Here is a 15179-nt window from a genome sequence, read left to right as displayed (position 1 = left end):
TCAAAAAGGGAGTTGAAAAATATGTGAAAAAGAGTATTAAAGTGCTGCTTGTTGAAGAAAGGGTCCAAAACATAGAATTCGGCCCTAAATATTGTTTGAATTTTCCCTTCGTGTCTAAAGGCTGATTTCTGCACTCTAAGTGAATTCTAAGTTTAATTTCATTACTTTGCTTGCTATTGCTTTAAGAACGATTGTTATCCTTATCCTTCATTTGTTAGCCATCACCCCAAGCCCCGTTACAACCCTTAACTTCATCTTGAGTGTCATGCGTTTCAATATGTGGAGTTTGAAATTGATATGAGCATATGGTGTCACTGGTTCTCGCATCTAAGTAGTAGCATTCCATTCATGAGATCATATCTAAACATGCTTATTAACTCCAGAAATTGCTTTCTTTGTGATACATATATGTGAGCGTTCATTTTCATATCTACATCAATCTTCTCACATATAACTAGTATAGGGTGTGTAGTTAGAAAATCTGAGTGAAAATTGATTGCATACTTTGCAAGGACTTGAGTAAATTCTCTAAGGCATGTTACTACATCAAAAACATTGTTTTAATCGATTAATTGTGAACTAGTAAGTGGTGACTATGATTAAGTACGTGCTTAAGTGTGAAGATGACTCAAATCTGTGGGGATAATGATTTTTAGCATGTCATGTGCATTGGAAATCCCTGAGGCAAATGTTGGAAGGTTTAGGTTGTGTTTTATTTGTTTTGTTTCATTTTATTTCTTTGTTTTGCTCGAGGACTAGCAAAAGCTAAGTGTGGGGGAATTTGATAGGAGCATTTTTATGCAACTTAATTGGCTTGTTCTCGTGCGTTTACGTTGTGTTTCCATAGTTATTTTAGTGGTTAAAGCCATTTTCATTTGTTTGTAGGCCTTAATAACAACCTTGGCAAGAAAAATGCATTTTGGTGCATGTTGGATCAATATTGGGCTCAAATGGATTGCATGCATGAGGATGGACGTTTTGGGCATATGTGTGTGCAAGTGTGTGTGTGTAATTGCAAGGATAAACACATGCAAAGAAGCCCACATGCAAACTCAAGGCAAGAGAGGGAGAAAACACATGCAAAGAAGCCCACATGCAAAGTGAAGATAAAACTCATGGCAAAGGTGAAGGAATTGTGTGTGTTTTGTGATTGAAATGATGAAGCATGTGTGTGTAAATGTAAAGGAGAAAACATGGCAGCAAACACATGGCAAAGAAAGCAAACACATGGCAAAGAGAAGAGCATTGAAGCATACACATACAAAACTCACGGCAAAGTGGAAGGAATTGTGTGTGTTTTGTGGTTGAAATGATGAAGCATGTGTGTGTAAATGTAAAGGGGAAACATGCCAACACACACCCACACAAGCTCACATGCAAAGGAAATGGAGTGGTCCTATCTCAAGCCTATAAATACCACCTTCCATATTCATCAAAGTCATAACAGATTTTCTCTTTGCTTTGGCCGAAATTTCCCACCACCATTCTCTCTAATTTCAGCCAAAAACCACCCCTAGCCACACCACCCATCAATCCTAAACCTTTCCATACCATTCCCCATCCATTCTACACCATAAAAACCACCCAAAACCGTCCAAAACCTCTAGTGCCGCAGCTTGCAAGTAAGGAAGGAGAAGGAACATCTTGTGCCGTGCCTAAGCCCAAGCCTTGGGAGTGTTGGAGCGTTTCTAGGTGTTTTCTATCTTTGATTTCAATGTCTAATTTTATGTATCTTTGTTTTGCAAGTATGAGGAACTAAACCCCCCTTGGCTAGGGGGGGATTCAAAACCATGTTTATGCTTGCTATATGATTTGATTACATCCAGTTGTGATTCATAAGTTGTGAATACAATTTGCTTAATCGTTTGATTTAGAACTTATTCTTGTATGTTGATTGAGAGTGCACGCTTAATTTGCATGCTTGAATTTGGTGCTAGGATAAAAGTTTGTTTCACCTAATCGTTATGAATTTATATTCGCAAGTAGTGAAGGTCGCTAGTCACGATCGTGTTAAGTAGATTCCTGGCAAGAGTATCATGCTTTTCATAGTTACAAATGCCTTGTCGATGCTTATGATTTCCAAAGAACGTAATGATTCTAACTTGTGTCTTTATCATGTTGTTCATATAAAGAACTTGTTAGGAATAATTTGTTTGCGATGCATATTCATCCAATTCAATGATTCTAGGGAAATCTGAAGGTTAATTTAAGCGGACCTAATTAACTTGGAGTGTCGAGGTTCATAACTTATCGAAAAGCAACTGGAAATCGTTTTATATGCAAGTGTGACATGTGTGGAGATGAACCCCTTAGCTAGCCTTCCATCCATTCAATTCAACCCAATTCGTTTTAAAATCTGTTTTAGTTTACAAAGTTTTGTTTTGTTTTCAAATTCGTCAAAACCAAACCCCCCTTTATTTTCAAGTGTCATATTAGTTAGAAATCAATTTAGTTTGTGTTTTTAAGTGTCTTGAGTCAAGTTAAAACCAATTTTCGTCCAAATTCTTCCTTAGTGTTCAAAACTGCCTAGAAAGTGTTTTTAAGACAGTTTTGAGTGTTTGTTTGCTGTTTTGAGTCTTTTGGTTTGTTGTGGTGTTTTAAAGTTTAGTTTTGCATTCTTTGAGTCTAGTTTAGTGTTTTAAACTTGTTTTTACGTATTTGAGTCAGTTTTCAAGTGATTTAGCAATCCCTCCTAATCCCCGGCCTAGAACGATCCCTACTTACATACTTTACTACAATTGATAAAAAGAGGGTTTAATTTGTCTGCTTATATTTTACGCATCAGATCACTGAAGTAGTTCACCGCAGTCGAACAAATCCCATCTGCATCCGAGCGCCAGACCCCCTGCGAATCTTCCAGACCCTTTATCTTATTTGATCTTCGGCGCTTCATCGTTTGTGCATGAAAAAATTTTGTATTCTTATCGCCATCGTTTAGCCACTGGACCCTAGACTTGGCCCGCCAGTAGGTCTCCTCCCCCTTAAGCGTTTCCCGCAGAAGTCTCTCCCTAAAATAAACCTCATCCGAGGCAAAGTGATCAGATTGATAGGCTTCCCTCAACTCACCTTTCAACATGTTAATTTTTTTTTTTTTGGTGTTTCTTCCGTTCTCCCTATAACATCTTTTGAGGCTCCGGCTGACAGCCTTTAACTTCTCACTAAGCCGGAAGGCGTGAGAGCCCCTAACGTTGCCCGCCCAATCCCTAGCTACCAGGTTGCGGCAGTCGTCGGATTTACTCCATCTAGCATCATACGTGAATCTCCGTCCCCTCCACTCCTCAGACTTCTTAGTGGTAAGCAGCAGGAGAGAATGGTCAAAGCCTTCCAACGCAACATGGAGGATTTTGGTGTCCGGGTACAGGTCGTGCCATTCCAGACTAGCGAAGCCTCGATCGAGTCTCTGTTGGATAGGTTGAGAATCCCTTTTATTTCTCCAGGTAAACGGATACCCTTCATAGCCCAAGTCCAGCAGTTCATTATTGGCAACAAACTCTCTGAAGTCCCTCATGCTAGCAGCGGACCTGTGGTTACCACCATCTTTTTCGCCATTGCACAAAATGTCATTAAAATCCCTAATAAGGAGGCAGAGGTCCCTTTCCCTCCCAATCCGATTGCCTAACGTTCTCCATTGGTCACGCCTCTTTTTTTCGTCCGTGCTAGCATAGATGCCAAATAATCTCCAGTAACACTCATGTTCTTCGTCCCACACCTTAACTTCGATCATATGGTCCGCAGATTTCACCAGAAGGACCTTTGAGCCAACCTTCCAGAAAACACAAAGCCCCCCTCCAATTCCTTTAGGCTCTACTGCGTGCAGAAAATCCATACCAAGTCTATTCTTTAGATACCCATAGCGGCTACTTTTATTTTTTGTTTCAAGCAGGATCACTATGTTGGGGGTGTGGAGTCTATTTTGCTCCAACAAATTGTCAACTGTCAGGTCACCCCCAATACCCTGACAGTTCCACGTAATTATCTTCATTGGGATTTGGGAGACCCCTTGTGGCCGGTCTCATCCGCCGCGAGAAATAAGCTCTTCCTTGGTTTGGTTGCTATTGCCTCCACAGCTTGAGTGCAATCCATTTGTACCGCCTCCTGGTACGATCGCTTTTTCCTTTTGAATTCAATCGAACCAGCTTCAACGATAGGGTCCAGTTCAAAAGGATCATCCTCCACTTCCTTGCTAACTGTAGGTTCGCCCGCCCCACTTTCCTTCTCACCTGCCATCTCCCCCTTTCCCAGCTTCGCAGTGTCCGTGCCAGCTACTGCAAGAGGAGCTTGGTTTAAATCAAAGCCTTGATTAATGCCAGGGGGCACATTGGCCTCAAGCAGAGAGCCCTCCTGCTCCTGAAGTTCATAGAGGACAACATTCATTGCCCCATAAGCTACAGACCCTCATGGGCCAATTTGTCCTGCTTCAAACGCCATTTCTCTAGCCTTTCTAGCCTCATTCTCTACCAATTTCTGGCGTCAGATTTTATCTGCGAGCTTGGTAAGCCCGTGCCCGCAATTACTGGAGGACCACCAAGGCTTACTCGGAGAGGTTGCAGTATCGATGACTTCTTCTACCGATTTGGCAATATACTCACTCCCATTTTGTCCTATGCTAGCTCCGTACTTAGAGTGGCTCCCCATCCCGGACGCTGTCGAGGATCGCCCGGATAGTCTGCTCCCATCATGTTTTTCGCTGCGGTCATCCTTCCATGGCTCAGAGATTCTATGCCCGTCACTCGACCCCGCAGACCCCCTACTTCGGGAACCAGCACTTAGCGGTCTTCCACGCAGATCCGTCACTGCATCCAAACCCTGAAAGGCAAAGGTCAGCTCTTTGTCGCCAACATTCTTCTCGTCTCCCAATCCTTCTACCTGGGGGTCCTTACAGACTCGCGTTGGGTGCCCTAGCAGCCCACAGATTAGGCAGTAGTTAGGTAATGATTCATACTGAAAGGCAACCCAAATCTTTCCCTCATCAGGGAAGTCCACAAACGTCCCTCTCATTAAAGGTTCGCGAGCATTGAGTCTTGTTTTCACTCGAAGGAATCTGCCAACGCAGTCTCAACTTCCCGTTTTATCAACCATCCTAACCGTGCCGATTAGCCCACCGATAAATTCAGCGACCGCCTGAGTCATACTAAGCACCGGAATGTTATGCAGCTGGATCCAGAAGGTCCCTAAGGAAAGTGGAGCCCATCTGTTCAGGCCTTTCTCAGTCCGATCCGCCATCATGACCAGATCATTTTTGAAGGTCCACGGTTGATCTGCATCTACCACCCTTTGTAGATCCTAAATGCTCGCAAATCGTACAAGGAACCTACGCTCCCCGATGTCCCTGATAGATACCCCTTCTCGCCCACGCCATAGAGACATGAAGCAATCAACGAACACTTCTCCATTCACTTCCTTGGAGGTTAGAACTTCCGTGACCATAGTGTACTGGAAGCCCAACAGAGCGCCTTCAACCTCTTTTCTATCGATTCGAAGGCATCCCCGTTCTTTCTCAAACAATCTCAAATTTGAGCCGAATCTAGATCCCAGATCCGCCATCATGTCCTTAACACGGTCATCCTTCGAGGTTTGGGCGGAGCCCATGAAACTCAAGGGGACCCAAGCCCCAAACCCACACGAACGGCCTAGAGGGATGACAGGTCAACCCTCAGATCTCCTTCCAAAGACTCCCTCCCACTATCACCACGAAGCCCAACAACTCTAGATCTTTATAGGCACTGCAAACCCCACTCAGAAGGCCACTGGCTCAGAGTAACTCCAACTCAGTACCCAGATTCGGAAGGAACCCAGATCCCAGCCTGGGATTGTGATAGAGCACACCCCCCCTAAGTCCTCTAGAGCTACACTCTCCCCTTGCCAGACACCCAAACAGCTAGGACCGAGAAAAGGGTTTGAGATTTATCAGCCGGCGTTCGCGGTGAAAACCTGACCCGTCAGATCTCAGGCACCGAAGAAACACACTTGCGCCCATGCACGCTACCCCTCATTTCGAGGTATATTGCACAAGTATTTCTATATGCTTCTAATTTTGTGTGGATACTAGTTGCACAAAGTTCTATTGAATGTGTAAATGGTGACTCATGGATCATTAACACAGGTGCATCTCATCACATGAGCCCTGATGTTAATGTTCTCACTCGAGCTACTCTATATGAAGGAAATGAGAAAATAATTGTTGGTAATGGGGAAGGTTTGGAAGTCAAACATATTGGCAGTACTACTTTGCATACTCAGTCTCATGTTTTACATCTTAAAAATGTTTTACATGTGCCAATGCTTACTGTCAATCTTTTATTAGTTAAACAGCTTTGCAAGGATAATCATAGTTCATTTCTTTGTGCAGGACAAGGCAACATGGGTAATCCTCCACCACGTAAAGAGTAGCAAAGAAGAGTTGTTCAGAATTCCAGTACATGTGTTCCTACATTGTTCAGTTCAGGTGTTGTTTCTTTTGCTTTTTTGGGGCATACTGTGAAAAAGTCTTTATGGCATCAACGCTTGGGTCATCCATCAAATGAGATACTTGCTGCGATGCTTAAAGATTCTGATATAGTTTGTAATCCAGATGACCATGTTCAAGTGTGTTCACATTGTATCTATGGAAAGATGAGTAGATTACCTTTTTCAGAAAGAATTGCTAGGATAGATATCCCATTTTATAAGATACATAGTGATGTTTGGGGACCTTCTCCGGTTCTTTCTATTGGAGGTTATTGATACTATGTTTCTTTCCTAGATGAAGCCACTAGGTTTGTATGGATTTTTCCTCTAATCAATAAATTAGATGTTCTTGGTGCGTTTGTTAAATTCTGTGCATATGTTGAAAACCAATTTCATACTAAGATCAAGGTGTTCCAATCTGATGGTGGTGGGGAGTTTTTGAACACTTCATTTAAGGATTATTTGGAGAAAAATGGCATATTGCATTATGTTTTTTGTCCGTACACTCCTCAGCAAAATGGCATGGCTGAAAGGAAGCATCGACATTTGCTTGAAATAGCTATTACTATTCTGTCAGTTGCTAAATTGACACACAAGTTTTGGTATTATGCAGTTGCTCATGCTGCATTCCTTACTAATAGAATGCCTTGTAGAGTTTTACAAATGACTTCTCTATTCAAAACGTTGTATGGGAAGAAACCTTTGCTGTCTACTTTAAAGGTCTTTGGTTCAGCCATATATCCCTATCTTCGACCTTATAATGTTAACAAATTGCAATCTCGATTTGTCTAATGTATTTTTCTGGGGTATTCACATGGATATAAAGGTTCTTTAGGCTACAATTTATTGACAGGAAAGATTCTCATTTCTCGACATGTTTTACATGATGAGAATTCTTTTCCTTATGTAGATATCGGTGGTACTTCAAGTTCAGTTCCTTCATCTTCTTCTGTTCTTATTTGACCTGTGGTGGTACACTTGCCAAATTCTACAGACAGCTCTGAGGTGTTTACTAATACTAACGTTTCTCACGGTGTATCTTCCAGTTCTTTAGCTCATCAACACCAGTCTGTGGCTATTCCTAGTATCAGTACATCTTCACCTGCTAGTCATGATTCAGACTCCAGACTAAATGCTGCTCTTTCCGGCCCCAATCCCTTGTTGCATGTCTTCTAACGCAGCTTAATTACAAGTTTAGGTTCTTCATAAGGCATTCAAACTCGGCTGAGAACAGGCACTATTACTCGAAAGGATTATTCTGTTCTCACTGTTTTATTTCCAGAAGTTCACTCATTAAATCTTGAAGATGATGCTCATTTTTCAGGGGGTTTTACATTCCTTGCTGATATTAACGATGCTTTTGAGCCATCAAGCTTTAAACAAGCTTCACAAATTCCCCAATGGCAGTTGGCAATGTAAGAGGAGATTGATGCTTTCAATCTCAAGGTACTTGGATTCTAGTCCCTAATTCTGGAGATAAGAATGTTATAGGGAGTAAATAGGTGTACAAACTTAAGAGAAATAATGATGGCTCTATTTCTAGATTTAAGGCCAAGTTGGTAGCATAGGGGTTTAACCAAGAACAAGGCCTTGATTATACAGAGACTTTTAGTCCTGTTGTTCGACACACTACAATGAGATGAGTTTTAGCATTAGCTGTCACATACAAATGGGATCTTAGACAATTAGATGTTAAAAATGCGTTTTTACATGTGGAATTACAAGAAGAGGTTTATATGAAACAACCTCAGGGGTTTGTTGATTCTAAGTTCCCTGCATATGTTTGTAAACTTGTGAAATCATTGTATGGTCTAAAACAAGCTCCTCGAGCTTGGAATGACAAGTTCACTAGTTATCTTCAAGATATTGGATTTCAAGCTTCTTTATCGAATTCCAGTTTATTTGGGAAGACAGATAGTAGTCATGTTATCATTCTACTTCTATATGTAGATGATATCATAATCACAGGCTCAAATTCTGAGTTGGTGCAATCTGTGATCACTAATATTAGTGAGGTCTTTGATTTGAAGGATATGGGAAAGTTAGCTTATTTTCTTGGTCTTCAGATTACTTACAAGTCTAATGGCGATTTGTTTATCAACCAAGGGAAATATGCTAAAGACGTTATTCAGAAGGCTGGTATGGATGATTGTAAAAGTTGTTTAACACCTTGTAAACCCCATAACCAGGTTCTCACCAGTGATGGTTACTTGTTTGATCCTACATTGTATCGAAGCTTGGTAGGAGGTTTACAGTCCATCTTGCCATGGTTAAAAGAATCCTGCGATATTTGCAGGTACAGTTTACTATGGATTGACATACCTTTCTGGTGGATCTTTACATTTGCATGCCTATAGTGATTCCGATTAGGCGGCTAATTTAAACACTAAGCGTTCAATCACTGGTTATGTGGTCTTTTTGAGGAACAATCCAATCTCTTGGCAATCAAAGAAGCAATCTTTAGTTTCTAGGAGTTCCACAGAGGCTGAATATCGTGCATTAGCTCATACAACTGCAGATATTGCTTGGATCAGGTTACTTCTTAAAGATTTACATGTGTTTCTGCATTCTGCTCTAGTCCTTTACTGTGATAATCAATTTGCGATTGCTCTCAGCTTGAATCCTGTCCAACATTCCAGGATCAAACACTTAGAAACTAACTTTCATTTTGTCATGAATGGGTGCAAAAAGGAGATCTGTTAGTTGAGTATTTGTGTACTAAAGATCAAATCGCAGATGTCCTCACAAAGGGCTTGCACGGACCTGATTTCCTACGGCATTGTTTCAATCTTAAGTTGGGATACCCCACTTAAGATTGAGGGGGATGAGATGCAAGAGAGGATGAGGAAAAACCCAATTGTTAGTCCAGAACAGGATGTCTTTGCCATCACCCACCACCCACCTTCTCCTGACTATATTAGCCCACCCATTATCCTTTTCAAAAAGCACTTTCTAACCTAGTTTAGCGAGGCATACCTTATTGAAATAGTCTAGGTTCCTGATACCTAAACCACCCGCATTCTTTGGTCTACTAATTTTTTTCCAACTCATAGGGTTACACTTATGACTATTGCCCCATAAAAACTGTCTACATTCCTTATTTAATTGCCTTGTTTAGAAGATCATACGCTTTCTCCAAATCTAGCTTGATAGCTAGCTCCCCGATTCTACCTTTCTTCCTATTAAAACTTCAGAACAATTCATGAGCAATAAGAATATTGTCTTGTATTGACCTACCCGGGGCAAAAGCACCTTGGTTGGGCGAAATACAGACTTGAAGAAGGGGCTTTAACCTGGTAATCATGACTTTCGTTATAATTTTGTAACTAACATTATAGAGGCTAATTGGGCGATAGTTATTGACAATTTCCTTATTCTCCACTTTCGGAATTAGGGCAATATTTGTATGGTTTATTCAAATACTTTTCATGTTGAAGGTAGAAAAGAGGTTTAATGGTTCCAATAAATTTTCCCAATGTAATCTCTCTTTATTCTAGTCACTCAGTATTACGGTCTGGTGATATTTCTCTTCATTAAGTGAGAGGTCTTAAGTTTGAATCATTTAGATTGAAAATTTAATACCAAATTAGGTTGCTCATTATGCGACTTAGCCAAATTCCTCATTTCCTTAACGTAAAATATATCATTGTACATATAAAAATAATAAAAATAAAATAAAAATAAAAAAATAAAAAAATAAAAAAATCTCTCTTCGTTCTATGTATTGTGCGGACAATCCTAAGGGAAAAATTCCACGTGCTACTAAAGGACCATCAGTGTACGGTTGGAGTTATTGGACACGTTTTGTAAGCATCTTTTTCCAAATATAAAAAAAGAAAACAATACATAAGAGTGCGTAATTGACATTGTAAAAATCAGAGTAAATTGTAGCTATGGTCCTTTAACTTTAACTCAATTGGAGCAATGGTCCTTCAACTGAAAATCCATTACCATTGGTCCCTCAACTCATCAAAACATGCAACTATGATCTCTCAACTAAAAATCTATTACCATTGGTCCTTCAACTTTAATTCAGCTGGAGAAGTGGTTCCTTAACTTTAACCCAATTGTACCAATGGTCATTCCAACATAACTCGTTTTGACAAAAAATTTGACGTAGTTGACGAGAAGGACCATAACTACACACTTTGATGAGTTGAGGGACCCTAATTATATAAATGGTTATTCCAACATAACTTATTTTGACAAAATTTTGATGAAATTGATGAAAGGACTATAGCTATACATTTTGATAAGTTGAGGGACCAATGGTAATGGATTTTAGTTGAGGGACCATTACTCCAATTTGATTAAAGTTGAAGGACCATTGTTACAATTTACTCTAAAAATCAAATTTGCATAAGTTTGAAGGATTTCTTGTGTATACAAATTATAATCCAAATAATAGTCAACCCAAAACAAGATGTAATAGTCCAACGTATATGACAATCTTTGTAGTATTATTTAATTGTTGATTAACATGTTTGTTTTCTATTAGCCCACATTATATGGTTTGCAAAATTCATCTTAAAAATTGGTCTACCTTGCATTATTCTGTGTAATAAATTGTGGTCCATTGGAATCAATGACTAAAATATCTATAATATCGGCGAAATATCGCTGATATTATCATTTTTCAGAAAGACCGATATTTTCCCACATATCCTCCTAATTGTCGTTAAAATATCACGATATTACCGATAATATCGCGATATATTCGATATTATCGAAACAATCGTCGTGGCTCCGTCGTCAAAAAGGCAGTCGAGGTTGTGTCGTCGCAGCTGCCCAGATCTCTCTTTGCAATCCAGGCTCAGACCCAAGATCTGTGCCTCCATCGTCGGATCCGGATCCCAAAACCCACTCAGGTTTGAATCAAACCATTTGATGGATCCCCTTGCCTGATGGTGGTTGTCGGGAGGTGCGAAAGGGAGGAGGAATGGTCCACAGGTGGTGATGCTACTCGCCGGAGTGTGCGCCACTGTGGTGCTCGGCGGGTGTAGGTGTGGTACTCTGTGCTCTGGGAAGGAGAGTTGCAGAGAGATAGCCATGGTTGGTTTGCTAGAGGTTTCTGGGATAGAGAGAGAGAGAAGGATAAAGATTTCTGGGATTTTTAGTTTCACGGGTTGATAGGAAATAAGAGAGAGAGAGAGAGAGAGAGAGAGAGAGAAACTTATGGGATACGAAAAAGAAGAAAATAAAGTAGAGGAAGAAGAAGTGAGAGAGGAGGAACGAGATACGAAAAAAAAATGTCAGATATAGGATCGGGAGTCTCAATTTGGGACCTTGGGTTATGTGAGGGAGGTGAGGTGGAGGGGTCACCATGTGGTTTAAAGAAAATGTTAAACACTAATTTCATTCAAAATATCTTATATTTATTATTTTATTTTTTTAAATTAAATTGTTTTATTTGGGAAATCCATCTTTGAGACCTTGAAAGTCTCTTTGAAGATCAGATCATGCTATATACTTGAAACTCTAACGTCACATATACTATTATTTTGTAAAAAAAGTAACATATTTTTCATGTCTTTCTTATATTGTACTAATTCATTATATATAAATGATTATGGTGTGTTTAAACTTCTTTCATTAATTACTAGATATTTTCTACACTCACAATGTTTGCCAGCTCGCTATATAATCAACTTAAATCAGTTAAATCCATCATGTAATGCTTTTCCTTCCAATTTTTTGTGATAAACTAATAGATAATTGACTAAATAAACATCCTGCAAAGTTTCAATAAAAATTTTCAAGTTTTTCTTACAATTTCCGTGGTTTTTATTCAAGTTTTATTGATATCGATAATATCTCGATATTTCCATCAAAAGTTTTGTGTTTTTGGACTACCGATATTTCCGATATCATTGATATTTTATACCTTGATTGGAACTAAGATTTTGCAATCATTGCAATGATATTTGTTTTATTTAAATTTTATTTTATTTAAATATATTTAACATTATGCTACACATTAACAAATAGAAAGTTTGAAATTGAAAAATAATGGAATAAAAGTCAACATGGAGTCATTGATAGCACATGACCCTAATAGCTTCATAGTCCCAATGTTTATGACTCATATACACAATTACGACAAACTAAAAGAATGAGTAAAATACACTAAATTACAACCTACTATTTCTTTTTTGTCTTTTTTCTCTTATTTCTTGTGTGCGACCCTATGGTCTGCAATAAATGGTCAATAAAATGCCGCACTTGATAGGCTTCAATAGAAATTGAAAGAACGAGGCATAACTCAGCAAGTACTCACTAGTGGCTTAGCAAAATGATCTAATGAAGTTCTTCTTGCCAAAATTGTGACACCATTGTTACAAAATTACGGCTTCGTCACTGGATGCAAGGATATTTGTTTGTTATGATGAGAGAAGATAAAAAAAATTGGCATGCAAAGGCGCATTGGATGATTAGCTGTTGAAGGTTCTTCTAATCGCAACAAGAGCATAATATCCAAAGTTTTAAACTGTTGGATTTGGCATTAAATCAACATGCCTAAACTAAAAAGGATTAGGATATCTTGGACGCAAGATATTTGGATTTGTGTTTCCGAGTTGGTTTGGGATTTGGTTTCCTATATTCTAGGGACTTTGTATAAACCTAGGACATCTATTAGTATAAACAGATGGATGTGCGATAGAGTTTTGTGAAAGTTGTGAGAGGTATAAGTTTGTATACTTAAAAACTCTTTGTGTTTATGAGTTCTCTTGTATTCATTGGTAATCATTAAAGCTTCCGTTGTTAGAGAGGTACTCCTATATTGAAGGAACTCTGAAATCGTTGTGTTTTGTTTATTCCTTGTTTGGTTTTAGTTTAGTTTACAACAAGTGGTATCAAGAGCTTAGGTTCTTATGTGGGTTATGACTATCAAGCACTGACGAATGCTGGTGATTCCACCAGCAATGATGATGTTGAAGAAAAGTCTGGCACTAGTGGAACCAATACGACGGTTTAGAGTGCTAAGTTTGAAATTGAGAAGTTTGATAGAACGAACAACTTTGCTATGTGGCAGTGTGAGGTTCGAGATGTCTTGATACAACAAGGTTTGGTTGTTGTGTTAAGAGACATGCCATTTTTGATGAAAAAAGAAAAATGGGAAAGATTGAATGCTCATGCATGTTCTATAATTCGGCTATGCTTGGGAAAGCAACAGAAGTATGGTGTGATGAACATAACTTCTGTGAAAGAATTGTGGGTTGCATTGGAGTCAAAATATATGAAGAAAAGTGCAGAGAATCGACTACATCTCAAGAGCAAGTTATACAGGTTCCAGTACAAAAAGGACACAAAGATGATTGGCAATCTAGAAGAGTTTAACAAGCTTCTAGCCGAACTGGAAAATCTTGAAGAGATAATAAAAAATGAAGACAAGGCCTTGATCCTGATAAACTCATTGCCTAAATCCTATGAGCCTTTCGTGACTACTTGGATTTATGGCAGGGAGATAATTAAGTATGATGAAATCTCAAGTGCTCTTATGAATCATGAGGTGAGACACCTTGACAGGAAAGAAGGGAAAAACTCTGAAGCTTTGATGGTGAGAAGGAGATCGAAAGCAAATAAAGGTTTGTATAGAAAAAATAGTAGATCTTGTACTAGGGAAGTCTCAAAGATAGGAAGTTCTTGGACAAAGATGAGTGTGCTTTTTGTCATGAAAAGAACACTGGAAAAAGGATTGCCCTAAAATCAAAGAAAAGACTAAAAAGAAGAATGACGACCCAGAAGCAAATGTGATGGAAGTTGAGGATAAGGAATTTACCTATGCCCTAACTGCATTGAGCATTGTAGATTATATGAAAGAGTGGGTGCTCGACACAAGTTGTACCCATCACATGACTTTTCAAAGGCATTGGTTTTCAAACTTCAAAGTTATGAATGGAACTATGTATATTGGAGATGATAACACATGTACGATTCAAGGAATTGGAAGCATCAGGATCAAGCATCATGATGGTGTGATTCGAGAATTGCATGGTCTAAGGTACGTCCCAAATTTGAAGAAAAATTTGATCTCACTTGCTACTCTCGAGTCATAAGGCAACAAGTTTTACTCCAATAACAACATGTTCAAAGTTGCTAAAGGAGTACTTGTTATAATGAAAATGCCTCGAAATGGCTTACTTTGTGTGAAAGGCTTCAGACTTTGAAGTCCCAAGTTGAACAAGAATATAGTTGACATTCGATGAAACTCACATGAAATTGAAGGAAAATATTCAGATGGTGGAGCTTGGGGAACAAGTAGTTGTGAATTCACAGCCAAGTAAGGAAGTTTTAGAAGAAGAAAGACAAGGTGATCAACTTGAACTTGAAGAAAGTGATCACAAAGAGAAAAAAAAAACACCATAAGAAGAACTAAAGATACAAGATGATTAAATAGCCAAAAGAAAGGGAAAAAGAGACATATCTCTACCTGCGAGATATAAAGGTTACATGGCCTACATGGTATATGCATTGCTAGTAATTAAGGCTGAAATTCCCACTATTTTTTAAGAAGCAGTAAATAGTGAAGAAGAGAGTAAATGACATGATGCAATGGACGATGAAATGCCCTCCCTTCACAAGAATAAGACTTGGGAATTGGTGGAGCTGCCTAGAGGAAGGAAAGCAATTAGTTGCAAATGGGTATATCCAAAGAAGGATGGAGTGAATGACAAGAGCTTGGCAAGATTAAAGCTAGGCTAGTGGCTAAAGGATATGCTCAAAATGAAGGA

This window comes from Malus sylvestris, chromosome 6, assembly GCF_916048215.2.
Source record: "Malus sylvestris chromosome 6, drMalSylv7.2, whole genome shotgun sequence".
Lineage (NCBI taxonomy): Eukaryota > Viridiplantae > Streptophyta > Magnoliopsida > Rosales > Rosaceae > Malus > Malus sylvestris.
Note: the sequence above shows the minus strand (reverse complement) of the source record.